The sequence below is a fragment of the Podarcis tiliguerta genome (assembly GCF_965153285.1).
Source record: "Podarcis tiliguerta genome assembly, chromosome: 7".
NCBI lineage: Eukaryota > Metazoa > Chordata > Lepidosauria > Squamata > Lacertidae > Podarcis > Podarcis tiliguerta.
The window spans coordinates 74,578,779-74,602,814 of NC_139540.1; the positions used below are offsets into that span (position 1 = coordinate 74,578,779).

General features: G+C 44.6%; 1 protein-coding gene across 2 annotated transcripts in view; it reads right to left on the minus strand.

Moving 5' to 3' along the window:
- Positions 1-24,036, minus strand: part of ANKH (ANKH inorganic pyrophosphate transport regulator) — a 128,762-nt gene that overhangs the window by 96,766 nt on the left and 7,960 nt on the right. The window contains exon 1 of one of the 2 annotated variants that reach the window (XM_083449527.1): positions 23,581-23,966. The exons of the other annotated variant lie outside the window; for it this stretch is intronic. The gene's annotated coding sequence lies outside the window, so the exon portion shown is untranslated. Of the gene's footprint in view, positions 1-23,580; positions 23,967-24,036 lie in introns of those variants that run through there. 2 annotated transcript variants of the gene reach the window in all.

The following is a 24,036-nucleotide window of genomic DNA, read 5'->3' on the forward strand; positions in this document are numbered from 1 at the left end:
TTCATAAATGTACAAGGCAAACACATACATAAGTATATAAACCATGTGTCTGAAATAGTACAGAACAATCCTGAAGCCATTTTGACTCTCCCAAACTCACCTCAAATATTTCTTTGCAAGGAGGAAGGAAATGGAAAAAGCTTTCCAATTGTCTTTGGTCTGGAGGGGCTTACACCTCCCTGGAAATACAGTCTGGCAAGTATCCGTTAAGCTGAGCAGTCCATCAATATGCATAAGAGATTCAGGAACTAAGTATTTACCATCTCAAAGGAATGGGCCAGGCTACCCAGAAAAGGCAATCAGATAAGGCATTATCCTGGCAGACAGGTGAGAAGCAACACACTCAAATTTCTGCTGGGGACCACCTCCTGTGTGTGATGTTTTTCTTGGGGAGGGGGGCCTTGCGCTACGGGGGAGGCGATTTCAAATGTCTATACAGTGGACCCTCTGGATATGAACTTAATTCATTCCGGGGGTCCGTATATACCCCGAAAACTCAGCATCTAAGAGGAACCGCTTCTGCGCATGAGCACGGCGCAATAGAATGCTTCTGCGCATGCGGCAAAACTGAAGGTAACGTAACCTGAGGATCCACTGTATAAGAGTTTGGACACCACTGTTCTGGGTTCCTCCTCCATCCTGCACGGGGGGGGGGGGCACCCTGTTGCAACAGTTTAATAAAGATCAGGCTTACTAGCTGCTTTGCTTCTCAATATTCTCTGGCTGGCCTCTGCTATTTTCTCCTACCATAGAAAACCTACATAATAGGGACTCTATATGGGCTCTTGGATACCCCATAAGGGATAAAGGAGCAGTTTTTTCTTATAACACTTGTATTAGCATCCAAGCCAGTATCATTCTGTGCACTCCCTTCTTCCTCTCCCTAACCCAGCCTTCTCCCAAAATATGCAACTTCCACAGATTTTAACATATTAATCTTCCACATTCTAAACAAAAGGGTGGAAAGCTGCTTTGGTTTTAGAGGCGATTCCAATGCATTTTAAAATGCACCCCCCCCCAAGACTCTTTTAAAGCTTTCCCTGAGGATTCTTGTTTTCCGAGGACAATGGAGTTGATTTGAGGTTTTGGGTTCTTAGGTTATTACACTACTTTGCAATTCCCTCCTGGCCAATGTGTGCACCCAAGTGTTAAATGTGTTGTGACATGCCACCTGAAGCGACAAAAGAATATTTACTTGGCTGAATTAACACATTGTACTTCAGTGGAAGAAAATGGCCACATCTTACAGAAAATCTAAACGTGACACAATCAAATTCCATCAGAAAGCATTGATGGATATTAGGGATCAAAGTGCTTCTGTTACCAATGCCTGAAAATTTTATATTTCTATGATGCATACCTTTTTTACTCAGGTAAATATTCTTTTCTACCGTGGTGCCTAGGACAGAAATCCATCTTAGTGGAATTTGCCTGCTACTCTCACCTCTATTCCTGGAAATATCCTAAGCAGACCTATCCTACAAAGCTGTTATAAGGGGTACAAAATAAACATTTCATACTGCTATAGCTTGGGATTGTTTTATCATGTTGCCATGTTTGTTCATTCAGTTGGTTTTATGGTGGATTGAATTGAGTTGATTATGAGTTGTTTTAATATTTGCAAATTTTTTGGATTGTCAGCTGCCTTGGGGGGACTACTTTTTCTTTCTTAAAGGAGAGTGCAAACCATTTTAATAAATAAATTAAATGATACCTTCTATGTTCTCCAAACATTTCTGTTCCCCATTGTGTTCATGTCAAACTTCTATCATGCAAGAATGACAGAAAGGCAGGTAGTAGATACCCAGGGCAAAGCATCAAAATTGCTGCAGAACATACTCGCTGGCTTCAAGTTTACCGGTATTCCCAAACTGTGAACATCTGTGCACACAAAACTTTGTGAGTTCCCCTCCCCACACTTCACAAGAAATGCTATGATGTCAGTTGAGTCTTTGGGCTTTGTTGTTGCGCCTTCCTGACCAAGAATCTCTAAAAACATCATTTTAGCCTAATCTTCTCTATTCTCTCTAACTGTTGTGTAACCTTCCCTTATGAAAACTTTCATGAAACGAAGTGATTTGTTTTCAAACCGCTTTACGTTTGCTCACTGCCAGTTAATAACTCCGGCTAGACTTTGTTTCTTTGTGTTGTGGTTCTTAACTGTATACCATTCGGCAATATCAAACATGGCGAATAAATTCAAACAAACTTGGGAAACAATTCAAACAAACACAAGCCCCTCTTAAGGCTCACTTTTTTGCAGTAAGTTCAACTCTCTTCTCTGCTGAAATCAAGACTTCAAAGCATGTTGAACTTTGGCTAGATACCTGGTGGGTGCTCTACAGAAATACTAGCTATAGTTTTATGACCTAGCTCTGGCAAGATCACACACCTTTGCCTGTCCTCCCAGATTACGAAAACAAATTAGGATAATAGAAGGCTATGCATTAAACGTAAATAACAACACAAGTACAATGAGAAGAATTGGAAGTCTTATTTAGAAATTCAATGAACGATTGTATAATAATGCAAATTCTTGTTTTGTATGTGTGTGTTTTTTCCTCTTTTTTTGTCTTAATCTTTTCTTTTATATTTGTGTGTGTGTGTGTGTGTATATATATATATGTTGGGATGTGGGTGGCGCTGTGGGTTAAACTACAGAGCCTTGGACTTGCCGATCAGAAGGTCAGCGGTTCGAATCTCCGCAACAGGGTGAGCTCCCGTTGCTCGGTCCCTGCTCCTGCCAACCTAGCAGTTCGAAAGCACATCAAAGTGCAAGTAGATAAATAGGTACCACTCCGGCGGGAAGGTAAACGGCGTTTCCATGCACTGCTCTGGTTCGCCAGAAGCGGCTTAGTCATGCTGGCCACATGACCCGGAAGCTGTACGCCGGCTCCCTTGGCCAATAAAGCGAGATGAGCGCCGCAACCCCAGAGTCGGTCAGGACTGGACCTAATGCTCAGGGGCCCCTTTACCTTATGTATATATATTTGTATTTTAATTCAATAAAGATGATTTTAAAAAAGAAAGCTGTGGCCTATAATTGCTAAACAATGGTTGGAAAGGCTTGAGTCTACGCTATTTACTACTGGGATGTGAATTTTGAGAAATGAAAGCAGAAACACTGATTTCATTACTATCTGTGCTGAGTTGAATTGCTTCGTTGAGAATATGTACTATACAGAACCACCACCACCACTGAAGATTACCCACTGGGGTCATGTGTGAACCAAGCCCTAAGTCTGCCTTTCTTCCACAGGTTCAGAAACCCTTTCAAAGAAGCAATTCTCAAATGCAGAAAACATTTAATGACACGTTTAAGCCAGGCAGTTGCTGTGCGTGTGAAGTTTAGCAATATGCCTACTTAATTATATGTTTTCCTGACCGGCAACCTGGCTGGTGGCCGAAGGCAAACACTGTGTGGAAACTGCTCCTGCCTTGAACTGTCCTATATTTCTTCTGCGCAATCAGCAGCCTTACTCACTGGCATATTCTACGTGCTTTTGCTGTATTCTGCATCCCAACATAATGGGCCCTTTGTTCTGAAAATACTGGAAATATGATGACTACAGTGTTAGATGTTTTTTTAAAAAAAGGAAAAACTCTGCAGAGTTTGAGCAGCTCAACTTTGTGACTCCTTTCCAATTCCAAGATATCCTTTTCTCTTCTTTGTATTCCCCCCGTCCTCTTTTTCAGTGAAAAGCTTTACTCTTCAGTTTAGGTGTGGACACCGCACCTTTCCTTCTTATCTCACCCAGGCAACTCTTGAAGAGGGGGGAAAACACTATTGAGGAGAGTAATTGGAGCACCTCATGTTCTGTTCCTGTTGGGTATTTGGAGCCACTTCAGCAAAAGCAATCATTTGTCAGATGAAGACTTAAATGGAGGGGTTTTCTGCTGCTGCAAAGATATACAATGCATTGTCTGGATGCAGACCTATTTCTTTTTCTTTTGATAAAATTCAGGGCCTTGGACCACCAGCAGTAACTGAAGGCTGCGAACCAAAAGTGTAGCTGAAGTGCAGCTGCTATTTCTGCGCTATACATCTAACCACCTATTTGTTGTTCCTTTGACAAGATCACCATAATATTTCCACTCAGGTTCTACAAAGGAGGTTTGCAAGCACATGAGTGTACTTGGGGGTGGAAAAGTCCTCTTCTGAGTCTTCTTGGAGGTGAAGTCTCTACACCTATTGCCTGGGTTCCTGGATAGTTATCAGACACCCACACCCAAGGGAGCAGAGGAGCACTCAGGCAGGAGCTTCAAAGGTGCTGGTGAAATGCCCAGATAGCCATCTCCTCAGGAGGAAGGTGAAGCTGATGAAAGCAACTGCTTGGGTCAGGGCCCGGCCGAGAAGCCAGAAGGGAGGGAGCCTATATAAGCTCTCAGTCTAAACTGAGCAACTGCTGAAGCAACAGTTCCCTTGAAGCTCCAATGCTTGACCTTTCTTAAGCCTGGTAGCAGATGAAGTGTCACAACAAATCACCTGAAGGAGCGTCTCCACCCCCATCGTTCAGCCTCCTGAGGTCCAGCTCCGAGGGCCTTCTAGTGGTTCCCTCACTGTGAGAAGTGACGTTACAGGGAACCAGGCAGAGGGCCTTCTCGGTAGTGGCACCCACCCTTTAGAATGCCCTACAGTCATATCTCATGTTACATCCGCTTCATGTTACGTTCTTTCAGGTTACGTCCCGCCGTGCCCTGGAAGTACCGGAAAGGGTTACTTCCGGGTCGCCGCGGAGCGCAACCCAAAAACACTCAACCTGAAGCAACTTTAACCCGAGGTATGACTGTATACCCACTTTTTTATGGTTTGAATGATTTCCAATGCAGTACCGCATGGAAAGCTCTGCTAAAAATCCAAACAGACTAGATCTACCGCACATTAATTTTTTTTTTGACACACAAACTACGTAACAAGGATAACTGTGACTTTAAAGATGAATGGGAACCTTTTACGAAATATTTGAAGAAACAACAATACGAACTGGACTCTTTGGCAGGTTTTGAATAAACATTCACAAAATCTTTGTTGGTAATATATAGACAGATAAATTGAGGGTCTTTACAACTCTATAACATGCAGATAAAAATATATGTTGAGAAACCAGAGACAGGAGCTGAGGAAAGTCAGTGCGGGGACGGGACAGTGGGTATATGTTCAGGGGGGGAGGGGGTTGGGGGGGAAATAATGTGGATGATGTATTTTTGTTAAAATTATTGTGTTGAAATTCTTAATAATTTTTTTTTTATAAAAAAAGAAAGATCTACTGCAAATTTTGGGTACATGAATCTGGCTGCGCTCACCAGAAAAGCACCACTATCATTTGCTCGCCCCCGGTACCAGCGGTGATCCCGATAGCAGCGCAAGTGAAGAAAAACGTAAAAGGTACCGTATTTTTTGCTCTATAAGACGCACCAGACCACAAGACGCACCTAGTTTTTGGAGGAGGAAAACAAGAAAAAAATATATTCTGAATCTCAGAAGCCAGAACAGCAAGAGGGATCACTGCGCAGTGAAAGCAGCAATCCCTCTTGCTGTTCTGCCTTCTGTGATAGCTGTGCAGCCTGCATTTGCTCCATAAGACGCACACACATTTCCCCTGACTTTTTAGGAGGGAAAAAGTGAGTCTTATAGAGCAAAAAATACAGTACTTTGCGCAGAAGACTTTTCTAGGCCAGGATCAATGGCAAAACAAACACCAAAGCTTGTCTTTGATACACAATTAGCACGTGAAGCTGAACAGATAAGCCTGCACGTGATACAAGCGATTCAAAGGTGCTGTTCTTTGTCATTCCCCTGTGGCACTGTGCTCTTCAAACATTCAGAAAGTAAATCCTTTCCCTACCAATTTTGGCCCGCTCTCATCAGCCCCCTTGCAGCCTTCCAGGAACCCCCTTGCCTTCTGCTCCCACTCATTCCTTCCATAAACTCTCAACAGTAGCCTATTTGTTTATCAGGTCCAGCATCAGCAGCAAGGCCAGCCCTGCTCAAGCAATGAGCTGGCCTTCCCCAGCTCTGGGTGAAAGAACAATATACAGCTGTGAAAACTGAACCAGCTACATGGGGAGGGGGGGGCATTTTCCATTATAACATAAATGTTGTTTTTATATGGTTCCCACGTGAACAAATACTAATAAAACCTTTCAGGACTGTGATGGGTTTCAAAAACAAAATAGAGAATTTCCTACTGCAGTACTCTGGGCCTACAAAACTGGTCAATTGAAGGCAAAACTCTTATTTCTGGTTCACTATGATTTTGCAGGGAAAAAACTGTGGCCAATGGGGGGTGGACCCAAAGTTTGTGAAGGAGCATCTCCACCCCCATCGTTCTGCCCGGACACTGAGGTCCAGCTTCGAGTGCCTTCTGGCGGTTCCCTCACTGTGAGAAGTGAAGCTAAAGGAACCAGGCAAAGGGCTTTCTCACTCAGTGGTAGCAAACACCCTCCCACCAGACGTCAAGGAGATGAGTAACTATGCAACCTTTCAAAGGTATCTGAAGGCAGCTCTGTGTACAGAAGCATTTTAATGTTTAATGCTTAATTATATATTTTTATATACTGGCAGCCACTCAGAGTGGCTGGGGCAACGCAGTCAGATGGGCGGGGTACAAATAATAAATTGTCTCATTATTATTCATAATTTTGTTTGCATGCCACTTTTGCACAAAAACAAATTGTGCTCAAAGTGGCTTACAAGAAAGAAAACAGGAAGAACAATTTCATAATAACATAATAGCCATTATAGCATCATACAAAAAACAACACCACAGTAGAGTAATAATAATTATAATAATTTTTTTTATTTATAACCCGCCCATCTGGCTAGGTTTCCCCAGGCACTCTATCAATATAACAAGATTACACTAACAAGGGAACACCTTCTGGCAATAGCAAAAATAACAAGGGAGCTTGACAGCTTTACCTTGGTCTTAAGAAACACCTCACAGTCCCTCTCCTACAATGTAGTTGTGCAAGACTTTACAATAACAGTAGGATATCAAGCTTTTTTTGCCGTTTCAGTCAACAGATGGCAAGCCATGCAAACAAGGTAGAAAACAAGGCTTTTTCATTCGGCAGCAAGAAACACCAAATAACCAAGATTGCCCAAACGTATCGCCCTTGTTTTCCCCTCAGCTCTGGCATCGGGTTCACCGCTGGACAGAGCAAAAACAGTCCTGCTCCAAAAATTGCTCTCTTGCATCAACATTCCTTTGACTGAATATTCAACAAAAATAGGGGTGGCCCTTGATAATATGCCGCCCTGTGGCTTAAGATGGGCTTTGGAAAGGAGGTGCAAGTCTCTGGCAGGGTCCTAAAGGCCTCTCACCTCTTTCCCAAAGCCTGGAAAGCACTTGCCAGGTTTGGGGAAGGGAGCAGGGCTCTAGGACCCTGCCAAAGCCCCCGCAACTCCTTCTCAAAGCTGGACAGGCACCCTCCTCAACTGCACAGTCCTAAATCTGCCTCTGCAAAAAAATCTGGGTGGGATTCACCCAGCAGTAGAAGGATTTCCACCGTCTACGCAACAAAACTTCCTCACCCCACGCCCAAATTGGCAGGAGTGGGGTGGTGGGTGGGAAAGCCACCAGAAAATGGGGGGGGGGAGAATATGGGGTAACCATTCTTTCTGGCAAGCTGAAAAGCTTGTGCAGATGCATGGAATTCTACCCATAATCTGTACAAACATAAGGAAAGAAGGCCGTCTCCCTTTTGTTCAATGGTGCAATTACATCAACCATGATCTACCCTGGTTTTGGGGGGTTCGGAACAGCCGCTCACCAGCAGATCGCTGGGAAAACAAACAGCCTTGCTGAATAAACTCCATCTTCCAATCTGCAGGCGGTGCAACAATGTAGAACGGAGTGACAGGGCGGGGCCGGATTATATTTTACCTACACTAAGGAAAGGGAGACAGTGATTGACCGTGATCTACCAAAACCTTCCGGGGATCTATCAGTGGATCGCAATCAACCTGTTGGACATCCCTGCTCTAGTGCATCAATTGATGCTACAACCATAAGGGTGCAAAAAAACCTTGTAGGAATCACACAGGATCTCACGAAATGTTCAACACCCGTAAAAGAGCTTTTGTTGAATGGGGCTGTAAACGGACAAAGCCGTTCTAATAAATAAAAGTGCAATCCAGCAACAGCTTAATGGTAGAAACGCCATCGCCAAAGGGAAACGGACTGCATTCACTGAATAACATTTCTCCCTTAGGAGATTTTTATGGGGCAATGCCTGACACAAGAGGCCAGAGAATTCTTACCATTGTATAGTAATACAGATAATCTATCCATCACTATTTTGGAGGGAAAGTGGTTTTTTAATTAAAAACAACAACACATTGATGGCCTCCTTTGGAATGATGCATACGACACAAACATACAACTTCTTGACAGGCATGTCCCTATGTACGTGTTGAACTTGTTCCAAAAACAACTGAAAAGGATGAAGGAAACAGAATCATTTCCCTGCCAAAACTGACGGGGTTGGCTCTGTGAGGTCATAATGCTGGCAAAGAGATTACACTTTTGCTTTAGAAGGATGCCTAGTGGAGCTGTCCAGCCCAGTTGTCTCACAAAAATGACATGTTAAAAGAGAGAATAGGGCAAGCCACAACCTAAGACAGATGGTTTAAATCAGGGTTAGGCAACCTAAGGCCGGGGGCCGGATCCGTCCCAATCGCCTTCTCAATCTGGCCTGTGGATGGTCCAGGAATCAGCGTGTTTTTACATGAGTAGAATGTGTCGTTTTATTTAAAATGCATCTCTGGGTTATTTGTGGGGCATAGGAATTTGTGTTGTTGTTGTTTTTCTTTTTCAAAATATAGTCCGGCCCACCATGAGGTCTGAGGGACGGTGGGCACCACTATGCAGAAGGCCCTCTGCCTGGTTCCCTGTAACCTCACTTCTCACAGTGAGGGAACTGCCAGAAGGCCCTCAGAGCTGGATCTCAAGTGTCCAGGCTGAATGATGGGGGTGGAGAGGCTCCTTCATGTTTAGGCTTCCACTGCTAACTTGATTTGATTAAAAAGGAAAGAGATTAGCAGGGGGTTGGGGAGTGGATCAGGTTTGGAGAGACAGCAAGTCTCTCCTGGATAAGATAAGATTGAGAGGAGATATGATAGCCACCTTCAGATATCTCAAGGGCTATCACATGGCAAATGGTACAAGCTTGTTTTCTACTACTCTGGAAGATAGGACCCAAACCAATGGCTTTGAGTTACAAGAAAGGAGATTCCGACTAAACACCAGGAAGAACTTTCTTGCAGTGGAAGCTGTTTGACAGTGGAACAGACTCTCATGAGAGCTGGTGGTCTTTCTTGAAGGTTTTCAAGCGATCTGTCATGGATGCTTTAGCTGAGATTACTGCATAGCAGGGGATTGGACCAGATGACCCTAGGGATTCTACAATTTGCATGATTCATCCAGTGAAATCCTTCAGACAACCCACATAGAACCTACTTGAGTTGACACAGTATGCTGTTTTCATGCATTCTCCACAAACATTATAGTAAAGGTAAAGGGACCCCTGACCACTAGGTCCAATCGTGGCAGACTCTGGGGTTGCGGCGCTCATCTCGCTTTACTGGCCGAGGGAGCCAGCATACAGCTTCCAGGTCATGTGGCCGGCATGACTAAGCCACTTCTGGCGAACCAGCGCAGTGCACGGAAACACCGTTTACCTTCCCGCCGGAATGGTACCTATTTATCTACTTGTACTGGTGTGCTTTCAAACTGCTAGGTTGGCAGGAGCAGGGACCGAGCAACGGGAGCTCACCCTGTTGCGGGGATTCGAACCGCCGACCTTCTGATTGGCAAGTCCAAGGCTCTGTGGTTTAAGCCACAGCGCCACCCGCGTCCCTGTCCACAAACATTATAGCCCTCCCAAAAAAACCCCAACAGTGGTAAGTGTTTTCTAAAATATTTTCTAGAATACACACATATGTACAAATAAATTTATTCCTTGTCTCAAAATGCACAAAAAAGGTTGTGAATGCCAACCAAGTGCCTGATAAAGCTCTCCCTGCAGAAGTCCTACTGTCTAGAAAGGGAGCTGGTTTGTAAAATAAACATCTTCATAGGTCTGCACAACCTTTCCTCAATGATCTTTTTTAAGAGCATGTTACAATGCTGGAACTGAGCCTAACCAACAGACCGTTGTCAATATCTCACAAACCTCTTTAGAGAGAGGGGGAAAAAACAACCCTGCAAATATAGAAAAGTCGTCATGCTTTAGTAGCTGGAAAGAAAAGGCCTGGAGGAAAAAACTTGCAAACCCAGTGCTTATAAAGACTATACTCTCATCATTTGTTCATTTAAGGTCACCCTTTTCACGGTGGGGAAGAACTGAAGTGTATCCACACAACTGGTTATGCAAGAGAAATTCCCACGTTTGTAATCTAATTGCACTCACCGAACACCTAAAAGCCGGCTAATGAAAGTATGCAATTGCTAAAAGCATTACATTTTATTCTGGGATAGCACTTCAATATATTCTACAACCCGTTTTCTAAATTCCAGTGTAGGGATCAACCAGTATATTAAATAATGAATGCATACTTGTTTCTCATCTCTCAAGGCTTAGCAGATAATTCATTTTGCAAACACTCAAAGCACATGAGTTTTTCACCATAAGAAAATGAGAGGCTCTTCTGCAAAATGTTCAGTGCTGTGTTGAGACTGCTGTGTGGGTCACAACTATTGGTTATTGTTACTGCAGGTGGAAAGCAGCACTCTTCTCTGTGCCCCCTGACCCCATATGACTCCGTTCCTTCTGGTCAATTTCTGTTAAAAATGTCTCTGGAAGCTAGGTGCTCCCTGTACTGTATAATGCTAGTTCAGTAGCACTAATCCAGAGGTTTCAATATGGCAAATCTCACTTTGTGATTATTATTTTTAAACAGCACTCTTTACTAGAATGCAGGACAAGACAGCCGAGGCAAGTAGAAGGGAAGAAATGCAACTCAGTAAACACAGCTGCCCTACAATTTCCCCAATTATTGACAAACAGATTAAGATATAATTTTGTAGCCCCAAATGCAGCCAAACCATGTGACAAGCCTCCTGATACACGTGTCCCTAATCTGGCAACTAGGGTATGGGGTACCTCTGGTAGGGGACAGGTCATGCTCCTTCTGGAGTAGTTTGTCCACTTTTGATCTGCACCCTGTACTCAGCTCTCACCTGTGGCTCCTTGAAGCTGTCAGCATCTGACAGCATCCATACCCCAGGAAATGGCTTTGACTGACCGGCTAAACCAGGTGAGGATAGCCAATAGGTCTCAAACCATTGATGAATTAGGGACTTCCCCTGCATGCAAACACAGGCCCTGGCAAATTGAGCAGACAAGACAGTGGGTCTAACAGTCAAGAAGGAAGTTTCTGCTCGTGCGGTTGAGGGATGTTAGGGGCAGATGGGGCTAGTCAACTGGGGAAGTTGTCCCACCTAGATCAGGGGTCAGCAAACGTTTTCAGCAGGGGGCAGTCCACCGTCCCTCAGAACTTGTGGGGGGCCGGACTATATTTTGAAGGAAAAAATGTACGAATTCCTATGCCCCAAAAATAACCCAGAGATGTGTTTTAAATTAAAGGGCACGTTCTACTCATGTAAAAACATGCTGATTCCCGGACCGTCTGTGGGCCCGATTTAGGAAGTGATTGGGCCACCTCTGGCCCCTGGGCCTTAGTTTGCCATGACCTAGATAAAGGAAAACTCTGATCCCCAACCTCCACTGCGCCTTGCGGCTATACCCATTTGTAAGAAAGGCTTCAGGAGTAAACCCCGAGGAAAAATATGTCCCTGCTGCTTTGCGGGACACCAGTGGGTGAAGAAAAGGCTGAGGAGTAAACGCTACATAAATCCAGAGAGGTGTCTCTAAGACAGTTGGATGGCGTCATGCCAGCCTCCTTCAGGCACCTCCTGCAGCCAAGCTGGTGCCAAATATATTGCTTTGCTTTCTTGGGCCACATCAGTGAGGCCAAGAGAGGGGTCTTATCATCTGGGCAGGATAAAAACCCCATATACACTGCCCAGGTTGTACCCTGAAGAGGTAACCTCAGTGTTAACACAGCAAAAATAACGCAGGATGCAGCAGTTATGGGTTACCAGTCTCTGCAGCCACAACAAGCACTGTGCTTCTCCAGCAATTGGACTTTGCCCCCGGAAGAGCACTCCACTGTCTCTGAGACATTGGGTGGTCTGCATTGAGATAAGTGGGTCGCTAGCTGTTCAGGCCCCATAGATAGGGACCTCCAGGATTTTAACTGAAAGAATAAAGGTCAGCTTAAAAGGGAAACCTTGGCCGACAGCTCTGCAAGACCCCAAGATAATATCTGAAATTTCGCTCGTTTTCGTTGGCCGGGATTCAGAGAGCTAAAAATAATGCAGTCGGTTAGCATCAATCCCCATGCGTTCAGCTTCTGAAAGGAAGGCTAAAGATCAAAGGCTCCAAAAAACTGTTCAAACAACTTGTTATGCTAAATATGTTGGAGATAAAGAAACAACAACATCATCTAGATAGGAGGCTAAGTGCATTAGAAGTATGAAGAGGCCCAGCCAGCCGTGACTATACAGACAGCAGTTGTTTTTCCCCTAGTGGCTTCCCTTACCAATAAGATGTTGGCAGCAGCTGGAATGATGGAGCAAGCAAATGACCAAGGTGAATGAGATAGGGAATGCAGTGCATGTGTACACACAAACACACACACACATGGATGGAATCAAATGTTTCCCAGGCAGCTTCAGCTCTTTAGACCTTGCCCGCCCCTTCTCTGCAAGCTGGCATTACAAGGCAAGATTTGCAACCGGGAAGCAGGTGACAGAAGGTGTCTTGTTCTGCAGGATGACCCACTGCTTTTCTCCTAGCTGGGGTTGCAGGAAGCAATGGTCTGGATCCCTCGCCGGGTGGGCCATGGGAGAGCAACGGGAGAGTAAAGTTGCAGGCAGAAAATGATACAACCTTGATGGCAGAAAGTGAGGAGGAATTAGAGAACCTTTTAATGAGGGTGAAAGAGGAGAGCGCAAAATATGGTCTGAAGCTCAACATCAAAAAAACGAAGATTATGGTCACTGGGCCCATCACCTCCTGGCAAATAGACGGGGAAGAAATGGAGGCAGTGAGAGATTTTACTTTTTTGGGCTCCATGATCACTGCAGATGGTGACAGCAGTCACAATATTAAAAGACGCCTGCTTCTTGGGAGAAAAGCAATGACCAACTTAGCATCTTAAAAAGCAGAGACATCACCTTGCCAACAAAGGTCCGTATAGTTAAAGCTACGGTTTTCCCAGTAGTGATGTATGGAAGTGAGAGCTGGACCATAAAGAGGGCTGATCGCTGAAGAATGGATGCTTTTGAATTATGGTGCTGGAGGAGACTCTTGAGAGTCCCATGGACTGCAAGAAGATCAAACCTCTCCATTCTTAAGGAAATCAGCCCTGAGTGCTCACTGGAAGGACAGATCCTGAAGCTGAGGCTCCAATACTTTGGCCACCTCATGAGAAGAGAAGACTCCCTGGAAAAGACCCTGATGTTGGGAAAGATGGAAGGCACAAGGAGAAGGGGACGACAGAGGAAGAGATGGTTGGACAGTGTTCTCGAAGCTACCAGCATGAGTTTGACCAAACTGCGGGAGGCAGTGGAAGACAGGAGTGCCTGGCGTGCTCTGGTCCATGGGGTCACGAAGCGTCGGACACGACTAAACAACAACATCCTTCATCCTGCTTCCTTTTCCACATAGCTCCTTTCCCTGATGCTGCTTTGCAGAGAAGCAGCAGTGGCAAGTTTAAAAAGGAGAACCAGCTGCGTAACATGCATTTCTATCCAAGGATTACATACGTCTACAATTAGACGTATTAGATAGCTCTGCCAGGCTCCTTCTTACCACAAACCGATTCCCTTCGGTGGTTTGCCTGCTCCCTACTTTTACCTGTTGCCAGCATCATGTTGATAAGGAAAGCATATAGGGAAACTAATAATACACAGTTCTAGCCTGTGGAACAAGCCTTTTGAAACAAAAAACAAAACAAAACAGGCAACAGGTAACTCACACCACACACATGATTCTTGTATGCAATTTACTGTCCTAAGATGTGCTGATGACCACTATCTCACATAGCTTTAGGAAAGGGATTAGGCAAATTCTTGGAGAATGGGTCTATTAATGGCTATTGGGCATGAAGGGGGCTAAAAAAAGAATCTCCAGGTTCAGAGACAGCACTGTACTGAATAGCAGTTGCTGGAGAATCACCAGGAAAGGACGATGACTTTTGTCATCCACTGTGTATGCTCATCCGGGCCATAGTTTGCCTACCCATGCACTAGATAGACCTTTAGTCCAATTCAGCAGAGTTCTTCTTAGTCAACAATCTGGCTGTGCAAACAGATCCATAGCTAGACAACATGCTTACAGAGCCCCTCCAGTTGCTCTATTCCAGGGCTGGTTGGGGAATGCTTGGCAAACCCTTTCAGTAATCAAGCCATCCTCTTTCATACACCACTGGAACTCTGTATTAATAAGGTGAAACCATACCACCACAACACACACACAGCACCTGAATTAATCCAATCAAAGTAAGAGTCAAAAGGAGGAAAATTGAGTGGTTTCCAAGGAGGAAACCTTCAGGTATGGGCTCCCAACATCCATCAAAATACGTAAATTGCAATCTTCCATGGTGACATCACAAAAGCTGGCCCAGGGCCTGGTGATGATGGGGACAATCCGACTATGTGCCACTCCGAGTATATTTTGCTTCTGTAGAATCCATTGTGTGTTATGGTAACCTGAGCACTATTCATTCATTAGCATTTATATACTGCTGAATATTCCTGTAAAGAGGTGTGTGTGAATCTGAACTTATGATATGGTTTATCTCTGTTGATCATGGCATTAATAATAAGGTTGGTGACCCTGGAACAAACCTGATTCTAGCCTCCTCCTACAAGGCATGCAGGTATATCCAGAGTTCACCCATATCTGACCTGAAGATTAACACATGCAAATTTAGTTGCCACATACAGTGTACTCAACTTCTCAATGGGAGCCATCAGCACAATGACCAGGTGATCTGAATGCAGGTAGCAGACAGAGATGACCAGATAATGACTTACTATCAAAGTCCTTCACCCTTCTGTTAAAGGAACAGGATGGCCAGTTTTCAGTCATTTTCTCACTAGGATGGGCAAGGTGAGAAATGTGCAGGAACCCTGGGATAAAGAGAGGAATTTCTCATCTCAAAACCCCTCCTGTCCCTACTAGGAAGCATTATCCAAGAATGTTATTTATACCCCATACTTTCTGGTAGTTATACTTTCCTTCTCCCTTCTCCCCACTTCTAGTGTCGGGGGTTATAGCAAAATTCTCATGCCGCATTTATATACATATTATTGAAGAAGCATTTACATATATTCTGACACTCCAATTTCATACAATAAACTAAGCTTTCTTTGCTCCTCTCTGTGAGAGAGCTCCTTGTGGGCATAAGGTTACGGGTTAACACATTCATAACAAGCATCAGCAAAAGATCCTAAACTTTTCAGCAGTGTGTTTATGAACATACATGAGTGCTGGTGAGTCCAGGCACACACACCTGCAACCCTTTCAAAAGTCTCTAAACAAATTCCTGTTGCAATGGCACTAACAACTGGAAAGGGGAATTATTAGTGCTGCAAGCCTCTCTGTGAACCAACGCTGCTAAACAAAGATGAGGGGTGCCGATGTCCTGCAGAAATATCCCACAAGAAAACACAACTCTTTAATTACAAAGTATACCATTAAGTATACTTTAAGTATAGGGACACGGGTGGCGCTGTGGGTTAAAGCCTCAGCACCTAGGACTTGCCGATTGAAAGGTCGGCGGTTCGAATCCCCGCGGCGGGGTGCGCTCCCGTCGTTCGGTCCCAGCGCCTGCCAACCTAGCAGTTCGAAAGCACCCTCGGGTGCAAGTAGATAAATAGGGACCGCTTACCAGCGGGAAGGTAAACGGCGTTTCCGTGTGCTGCGCTGGCTCGCCAGATGCAGCTTGTCACACTGGCCACGTGACCCGGAAGTGTCTGCGGACAGCGCTGGCTCCCGGCCTTTAGAGTGAGATGAGCGCACAACCCTAGAGTCTGTCAAGACTGGCCCGTACGGGCAGGGATACCTTTACCTTTACTTTACCATTAAGTACAGTACTGTGATTCTGTAGGACACTGTGAGGGATGGAAGCTAGAAGTGTTTTCCTGTATTTCTGGTAGCATACTGTACAGTACTAGCAACTGCTGGCAAACACACTTCTTTTATTTATAGCAACTCTTGTACATCTGTAGACATCTCGAGGGCATAACTAGATGTCAAGAGGAGAAAACCCTGTGTTTCCCTCAGAATGTGGGTGTTATGGGTCCTGCATATCACTTGCAGGGGAGAAGTGATGATATTGTTCTAAGAATTGTAAGGTCTTAGATATAAATGTTCATAAATGTAACAAGCAAACACGTACATAAATATATAAACCACATGTCTGAAACCCCACAGAAAAAAAGTCCTGAACAAATTGACCTCAAATATTTCTCTGCAAGGCCCAAGTGGGAAACCTCCCCATTGTCTCTTTCTTCACAAATCCTGTCTTAAGGGCACATTTTAAGATATGAATAGGGTGTGAGCCTGTGACCTGGCTCAGTATTTATCATTACTAAAGACTGGCCAGGCTCCCCTGGTAATCCAATCAAGTGACCATTAAACAGGTAACCTGCCAGACAGGAAAGAAACAAGGCACTCAGATTTCTGTTTTAGACTGCCTTTTCTGTGTTGTATGTATGATGCTTCTGGAGGTGGTCTTGGACTTGAGGGTGGGCAAACTTTTGTTAGGGGTTCCTCCTCCTTTCTCCTGTCTGTGAGGGGGCACCCTGTTGCAATAGTTGAATAAAGATCAAGCTTACTAGCTGTTTGCTTCTCAATATTCTCTGGTTGGCCTCTGTTATTTTCTCCTACCAATAGGGAACCTATGTAAGGACTCTACAAGGGCTCTTGTGTACCCCATAAGGGAATAAGGGCCGATTGTGTTTATTACAATATGCAGAGGGGGGCGTTAACCACTCACCAATTCCCTACTGCAAATGCCCAGCAGGCAGTTCTAAATTGTTTCCCCCTCTAGCCTGGCTTCAAAATCAGGTGTGGGACCAGGTGGAAGAAATATAGTTGCAGTTGCTGGATAGCAGGCATCTGCAAAGAAGAATCAGTGTACAAGGGGCCACACATTTGCAGATAATAATGTTTAATTCCATCCCAAGTCCTTTGGGATAGCTGAAACATTGGACTGTGTCCAATGTTTCCCTTCAGAGAGTGGAAGTAGTCCTATTTGTGGCAAGGTCAGTGCTAATTGAAGAGAGGAGGCAATTTATGCAAGTGCCCTTCCCCTCAGCTGCTCTGGGGGGCAGTCCTCTGAACATTACCCCTTACAGTCTTTTGGAGGGGGGGTCCAGTTAAAATGACTTCCTCCCTTCTCTTAGCAGAGGCCTCCATGCTGAATCAAAATCGCTTCCACCAACAGAAGGGCAGCTCCGCACACAAACCTTTATCAATAGAACGTCAGCAGTTTTCATAAATACCAATTAAACTGGTGAGTCAAGACAACAATAATAGTTGTGGCGATAAGCCATCGGGATTAGGGGATTTTTGGAACAGCAGTTATTACACTTCTTGCGAGGTTTGAAAGGCCTACTTGGCCTTCACAATAGTCCCCGAAAGGACAGCTCCCTGATAATTCTCAAGCTAAGTAGCTTCTGTGGCTCAGAATTTTCTACATATGAGCTACGGTGCAGAATACAAAGGTTTGCCTAGTGCTTTTTCCCATGTCCTAAATCAGGTCTGCACTAAAAGTGGCCATCTATTGCCAGACCAAAGGACTTAAGAAGTCACAGTCCTGGGCCAGCTGACATGAATATGGGCAAGTCATAGAATAAATACCAGAGCTTCCTGTGTTTCATAAGGCACAAATGGTGCTGCTGGGTGAGACTGGGGGTCATCTAGGCCATGGGCAGGCAAAGTAAGGCCCGGATCCGGCCCAATCGCCTTCTAAATCCAGCCCACGAATGGTCTGGGAATCAGCGTGTTTTCACATGAGTAGAATGTGTGCTTTTATTTAAAATGCATCTCTGGGTTATTTGTGGGGCACAGGAATTTGTTTATTTCCTCCCCCCAAAAAATATAATCCGGCCCCCCACAAGGTCTGAGGGACAGTGGACCAGCCCCCTCCTGAAAAAGTTTGCTGACCCCTGTTCTGGGCCAACCAGATCCTTCTGGGACACTTTTAAATTGAACATGAACAGAACAACCCACTTCTAGTCACCTTCAAAGGATACTGGGTAATGGGTAATGGGTATAGATAGACACACCCCACCCCAAAGTGGTCTAATCCTTTATTTAATGCAGTCAAAACGAACTGTGAGCAAACACACACACCCCTAATGACAGTTTCCACCTCCATATTCATGAGTAAGGCACCAATTTATTGCTATCTGGCCCAGATATCTGGCCCAGGGCATTCACGTTGGGCGTGTGTTTAAAGAGACAACTCCCACCACCCATTACAATCAGCTAAGCTGGGTGGGGCTGATGGGACTTGGAATCATAGAATTGGAAGGGATCCCAAGGGTCATCTAGTCCAACCCCTTGCAATGCAAGGATCTCAACTAAATTAGCATGACTTGTTAACCAACAGCATATGGAGGGCACCATGTTGGGTAGGCCCAGAATATTATTACAGAAAAAGCACCTAATTAGAGTTTGCAGGAAAAGGGGTTACTCTAGAACCTTTGGTTAGAGCAGGCATCCCCAACCTGCGGCCCTCCAGATGTTTCGGCCTACAACTCCCATGATCCCTAGCTAACAGGACCAGTGGTCAGGGATGATGGGAGTTGTAGTCTCAAAACATCTGGAGGGCCGAAGGTTGGGGATGCCTGGGTTAGAGGCCAGAACCGTGAAGTTCTGCCCTTAAGTGCAAATTGCCAGACTGGGGCCTTGATCTTCACAGAATCACAGAATTGTAGAGTTGGAAGAGACCACAAGGATCATCTAGTCCAACCCTCTGCACTGCACAAATCCTTTTTGCCCAACGTGGGACTCAAACCCACAACCCTGAGATTAAGAGTCTTGTGCTCTACCAATTGAGCTATCCCAGGTTTGCCACAGCATGGCAGATAGGGGGCTTTAAGCCTTTGCCACGTGCTGTGGTTGTAATCCAGATGAGGACCCCCATGCACTGGGAGAAAAACAGACAGACAGACAGACAGACAGACAGACAGACAGCAATTCAAACTGCAGGTGTAAGTGGGGACAAAGGGGTTAAATTTACAGCATCCTACCACTGCTGCCGAAGAATTGATGCTTTTGAATTATGGTGCTGGAGGAGACTCTTGAGAGTCCCATGGGCTGCAAGAAGATCAAACCTATCCATTCTGAAAGAAATCAGCCAGGAGTGCTCACTGGAAGGACAGATCCTGAAGCTGAGGCTCCAATACTTTGGCCACCTCATGAGAAGAGAAGACTCCCTGGAGAAGACCCTGATGTTGGGAAAGATGGAGGGCACAAGGAGAAGGGGACGACACAGGACAAGATGGTTGGACAGTGTTCTTGAAGCCACCAGCATGAGTTTGACCAAACTGCGGGAGGCAGTGGAGGACAGAGGTGCCTGGTCAATGGGGTCACGAAGAGTTGGACACGACTAAACCACCAAACAACAACAACACTGGTGCCCATTCTATAGTACAGATCAAGGACCACACCCCAGCCATTTATGAGGTGAACACCCTGCATTCATTGGGAGAACTACCATGCAGTTAAGTTCAAGCTGGGTTGTGCTCTCACAGCTAAACTAAAAAAATCACAAGGAGACAGCGCCTAATCTAGAAAAAAACGAGAGAAAAGATGAACTCCACAAGAACTCCTGGTGTCCCCAGTAGTTCAGCTCAGTTTACATGACACAATCTCTCTTTCCCCCCCTATCCATGGCCTAATTTAGATTGCCGCCCATCCGCGTTATCAGAAGACATAGCAACAGAATGTAACGTTACAAGCGGCCCGAAAGAAATGTAATCTAGTGACCTAGTTGCACATTAACAAAAAGTCCCATTTCACTATTTCAAAGGATAAGATGGCAAGGAACACAGAGCTCCTCGGAGGATTGCAATGAGAAACTGCAGAGTTCGTTACCTTGTTCCGAGAGACAAAGAAACAGCTCTAAGGAAGCCACAGGAAATGTTAAAAAAATATCAATAAAGCTCCGCAAGTGACCTTAAATATAACAAAACAAAACATCATTTCTGCCAACAGTGACTTCGATTTGCGAAAGGTTGAGGCACACTGCATGAAACCTGGACACATGTTTCAAATTCTGAAATACGTGCTTTTAGATAAGTGTTAAAAAACTGCCCACCTTCAGATGAGTCAATCCCCTGTGGCTCTAATGAGTAACTAATCTAGGCATGCCTCTTGATTTATAGGAGGCAAGCCCAGAACACTGACTCACACAGAGATACAAGAGTCTCCTCCATGTCTGCGCATAGAAAACTGAAATCTGGTGCTGAAATCCGACAGGACCCCTCCTCAGCGGCAATACAAGGTTTGCAGAATACTCTCTCCGGTGGAGTGTGTTTGTTTCCCTTATTAACAACATACAGGAGGAATTTTAAAACATTAAATAATTAGCCGGAAGAGAATGTGGTTGTTTTTAAGTGTGTTTTTATTTTAATTGTATTTGTTTTTTTGCCACTCTGGGCTCACCTGAAAGGAAGGGCAGGATAGAAATTTAAATAACAACAACCACAAGCATACCCAAGCAGAGGCTGTTTGTAAGGAGCCAGAACAACAAATAATGTTAGGATACTATCAGTTCACAAGCCTTATATTACTGCAAGGGAAGAACAGTGCTTTTACAACAGTTCAAAATTTGGAAATTACTGGGTTAGAGGAATCTGTAAGGCACCATACAGAAAGAATCCTGGTGTGGGGGGGAGTTTTGGCAGGTAATATTAAATTATAACTATTAAGCCACTCCTAATGTCATGATATAAAATTCAAGTTAATGCTCTGCCACCAGAACACTTTACAATTCTAATTACTACTTTGGGTTATACAGAATGCACATTAACATGTCCAATTACACCTGCATCCTATAAATCTACTGAGAGAAGAAGGGACACTAAGATGTTTCCTTCCATAAATGTGGGAGGGGGAGGAACCAGGAAAAGGAAATCTTCATTAAAAAAATTATGTGTATGGTGTCTTAATAAAATTGTAATAACAACATCCTTGTAAGCTGTTTTTGTCCAAATCTTTGTGAGGGTGTTTCTGCTATGGGGCATCGCTTAACCAAATTTACTATATAACTGAGGGGAGAGATTTCTCTTATCCTGAGCCGAATCATCAGTGGTATCAAACTGGCCAGAAAACCCCATCAAATAAAAAAGTTTTTATTTATTTCTTTTTTTAAAAAAAAATATTTCAATTTTTCAGTTTTACATACACCAATTTTTTTATTTTAAAAAATCCACCGCTTTTGGGGGATCTTTATGTTACGAATTCCCCCTCTTCTTTATAACTCCAATTAGAAGTTTTCTATCCCACCTATTCCACGTCATTAATAATTTCTTTTTGAGATATACACACCCGTCAACATGCATGGACATGCGCCAAGAAACAAGCACACACATATACACATGCGCAGAGTTGCGCCCAACATTGGGGGGGCTGATGTCATGCGCAATCTGTGCCTGTATGTGACATCATGAGCATTGTATGCGTGACGACTGTGTTATAGGAATTCTGAGGTCTCAAATACAGAATATTCATAAATGCACACATATCTAAATCTATGAACCACACGTCTGAAATAGGAGAGCAATCCTGAAGCCATTCTGACTCTCCCAATGACCTCAAATATTCCTCTGCTGTAAGGGAGGCAAATGGGGGAAAGCCTTCCCATTGTCTTTTTGCTTGCAAATCCTGTCTTATGGGCATATTTGTGTATGAATAGGGTGAGCCTATGACCTGGACTCAGGAACTAAAGCATTAACCATCACAAAAGAATGGCCAGGCTGCCCAGGTAATGCAATCAGCGACCATTATAAGGTATCCTGGCAGACAGGATTTCTGCCATAGATCGCCTCCCCTCTGTGATGTTTGTATGATGGGGGGGGGGGGGGTTTCCGGCTACAGGGTGGGTAATTTCAAAAGTCTATACAAGCGCATGCACACCATTGTTCAGAGTTCTCCTCCTTCCTGGGTGTGGGGACCCTGTTCCAACAGTTCCTTGAATAAAGATCACGCTTACTAGCCACTTTGCTTCTCAATATACTCTGGCTGGCCTGTTTTCTGCTACTGATAGGAAACCCACTTAAGGACTCTATAAGAGCTCTTGGATATCCCATAAGGGAAAGGAAGCAGTTTTTCTTATAACAACTGTTATAGCCGGAAATCCTGTACAGTGGTACCGTTGCATACAAACGGGATCCGCGTGTCGCTAGTTCTGCGCATGCTCGTGACATCATTTTGACCGTCTGCGCATGCGTGAGCGGCGAAACCCGAAAGTAATGCACTCCAATACTTCTGGGTCGCCACAGCACGCAACCTGAAAATACTTATCCCGAAGGTACTTCAACCCGAGGTATGGCTGTACAGCCATACCTCGTGTTGCATTAGGTTCATGTTGCATCTTTTCAGCTTGCGAATGCAGCAAACCCGGCAGTGTATACTTCTGGGTTTCACCACACTTGTGTGCGCAGAAGCGTTCTGTGCGCTTTGCACATGCACGGAAGCGCTCTATCGCGCTCCACACTTGCACAGAAGCGCCACTCTAGTTGCGGACTTTTCTGGGTTCAAACGGCACCCCAGAACAGATTGTGTCCGCAGCTAGAGGTATCACTGTATATACTTGCCCGAGAGGAACTCCATGTGGGACTTGGCACTTTATACAAGAGGGAGGCCATTTTGTGCCCCTCAGAAATGGCGAGTGACCGCCAATGTGAGGGTCCATTTGGACCCGGAAGAAAGCAGGATAGGGAGGGCTGAAGTGCGCTCTGCGGACGCACATGGGAGCCAGGAACAGAAGGCCCTGCGCAAAATGGTTGCCGCCCGCACCCTTGAGGCATAAAAACCTGTTTTGCGAAAGGAATCAAACGAATGGAATCAAAACCACTTGTGATCCGAATGTGTCCACGGGAAAGACTGCGACCAAATTAGTAGTGCCTTTGGGAAGCCAGACGCAAACCTCCATCAGCCAAAGAATACCTCACTATAATAATATAATAATAATTTATTATTTGTACCCCGCCCATCTGGCTGGGTTTCCCCAGCCACGCTGGGCAGCTTCCAACAAAATATTAAAAATACAACAAAACATCAAACATTAAAAACTTCCCTAAACAGCGCTGCCTTCAGATGTCTTCTAAAAGTCAGATAGTCACTAAACCCAACAGCCATTTAAAAACCAAACAAGTGGCCATTTTACCCATGGCTGTTTGGAGTAAATCTGAAAGCGACCGTCCCTGTGTAGAATCATAAGCAACAAACAGGCCAGATGCAATCATTTGATACATATTTACTTACTTTCCCCTGTCAGCTAGTCAGTTGGATTTTCTTGGTGGCTGCTCCATCTCTCAAGTCCCTTTCAAAATATCCGCTCATTCTGTCACACTCTCCACTCTCCTTCTTCAGAAAAACTGGAAAACTAAGCAATCTGATCTAACGAAACATTCAGCTGTCTTCCACTGCAGCTAAGCCAGCAATATTTCTCCGAAAAGCTCACATTTCTCAGCGTTCAGTTATGTATGAGCCAAATACTAATATTTCAGCTGCTGCTGGATTCATTCCAGTGCACCTTCTTGAGAATTATTCCAAACTGGCACAACGCAAGTGGAAGAAGGCCATTTTACAGTTATTTGAAATTTTTTCCATGTTTCCTTTCACACTGAAAGGTATGTAGGCTTCAACTTTTTCTTCAGGGATGTTGATTGTTACATCATTGCAATATACCCATGTCATCACAATATGCTGATGTCATCA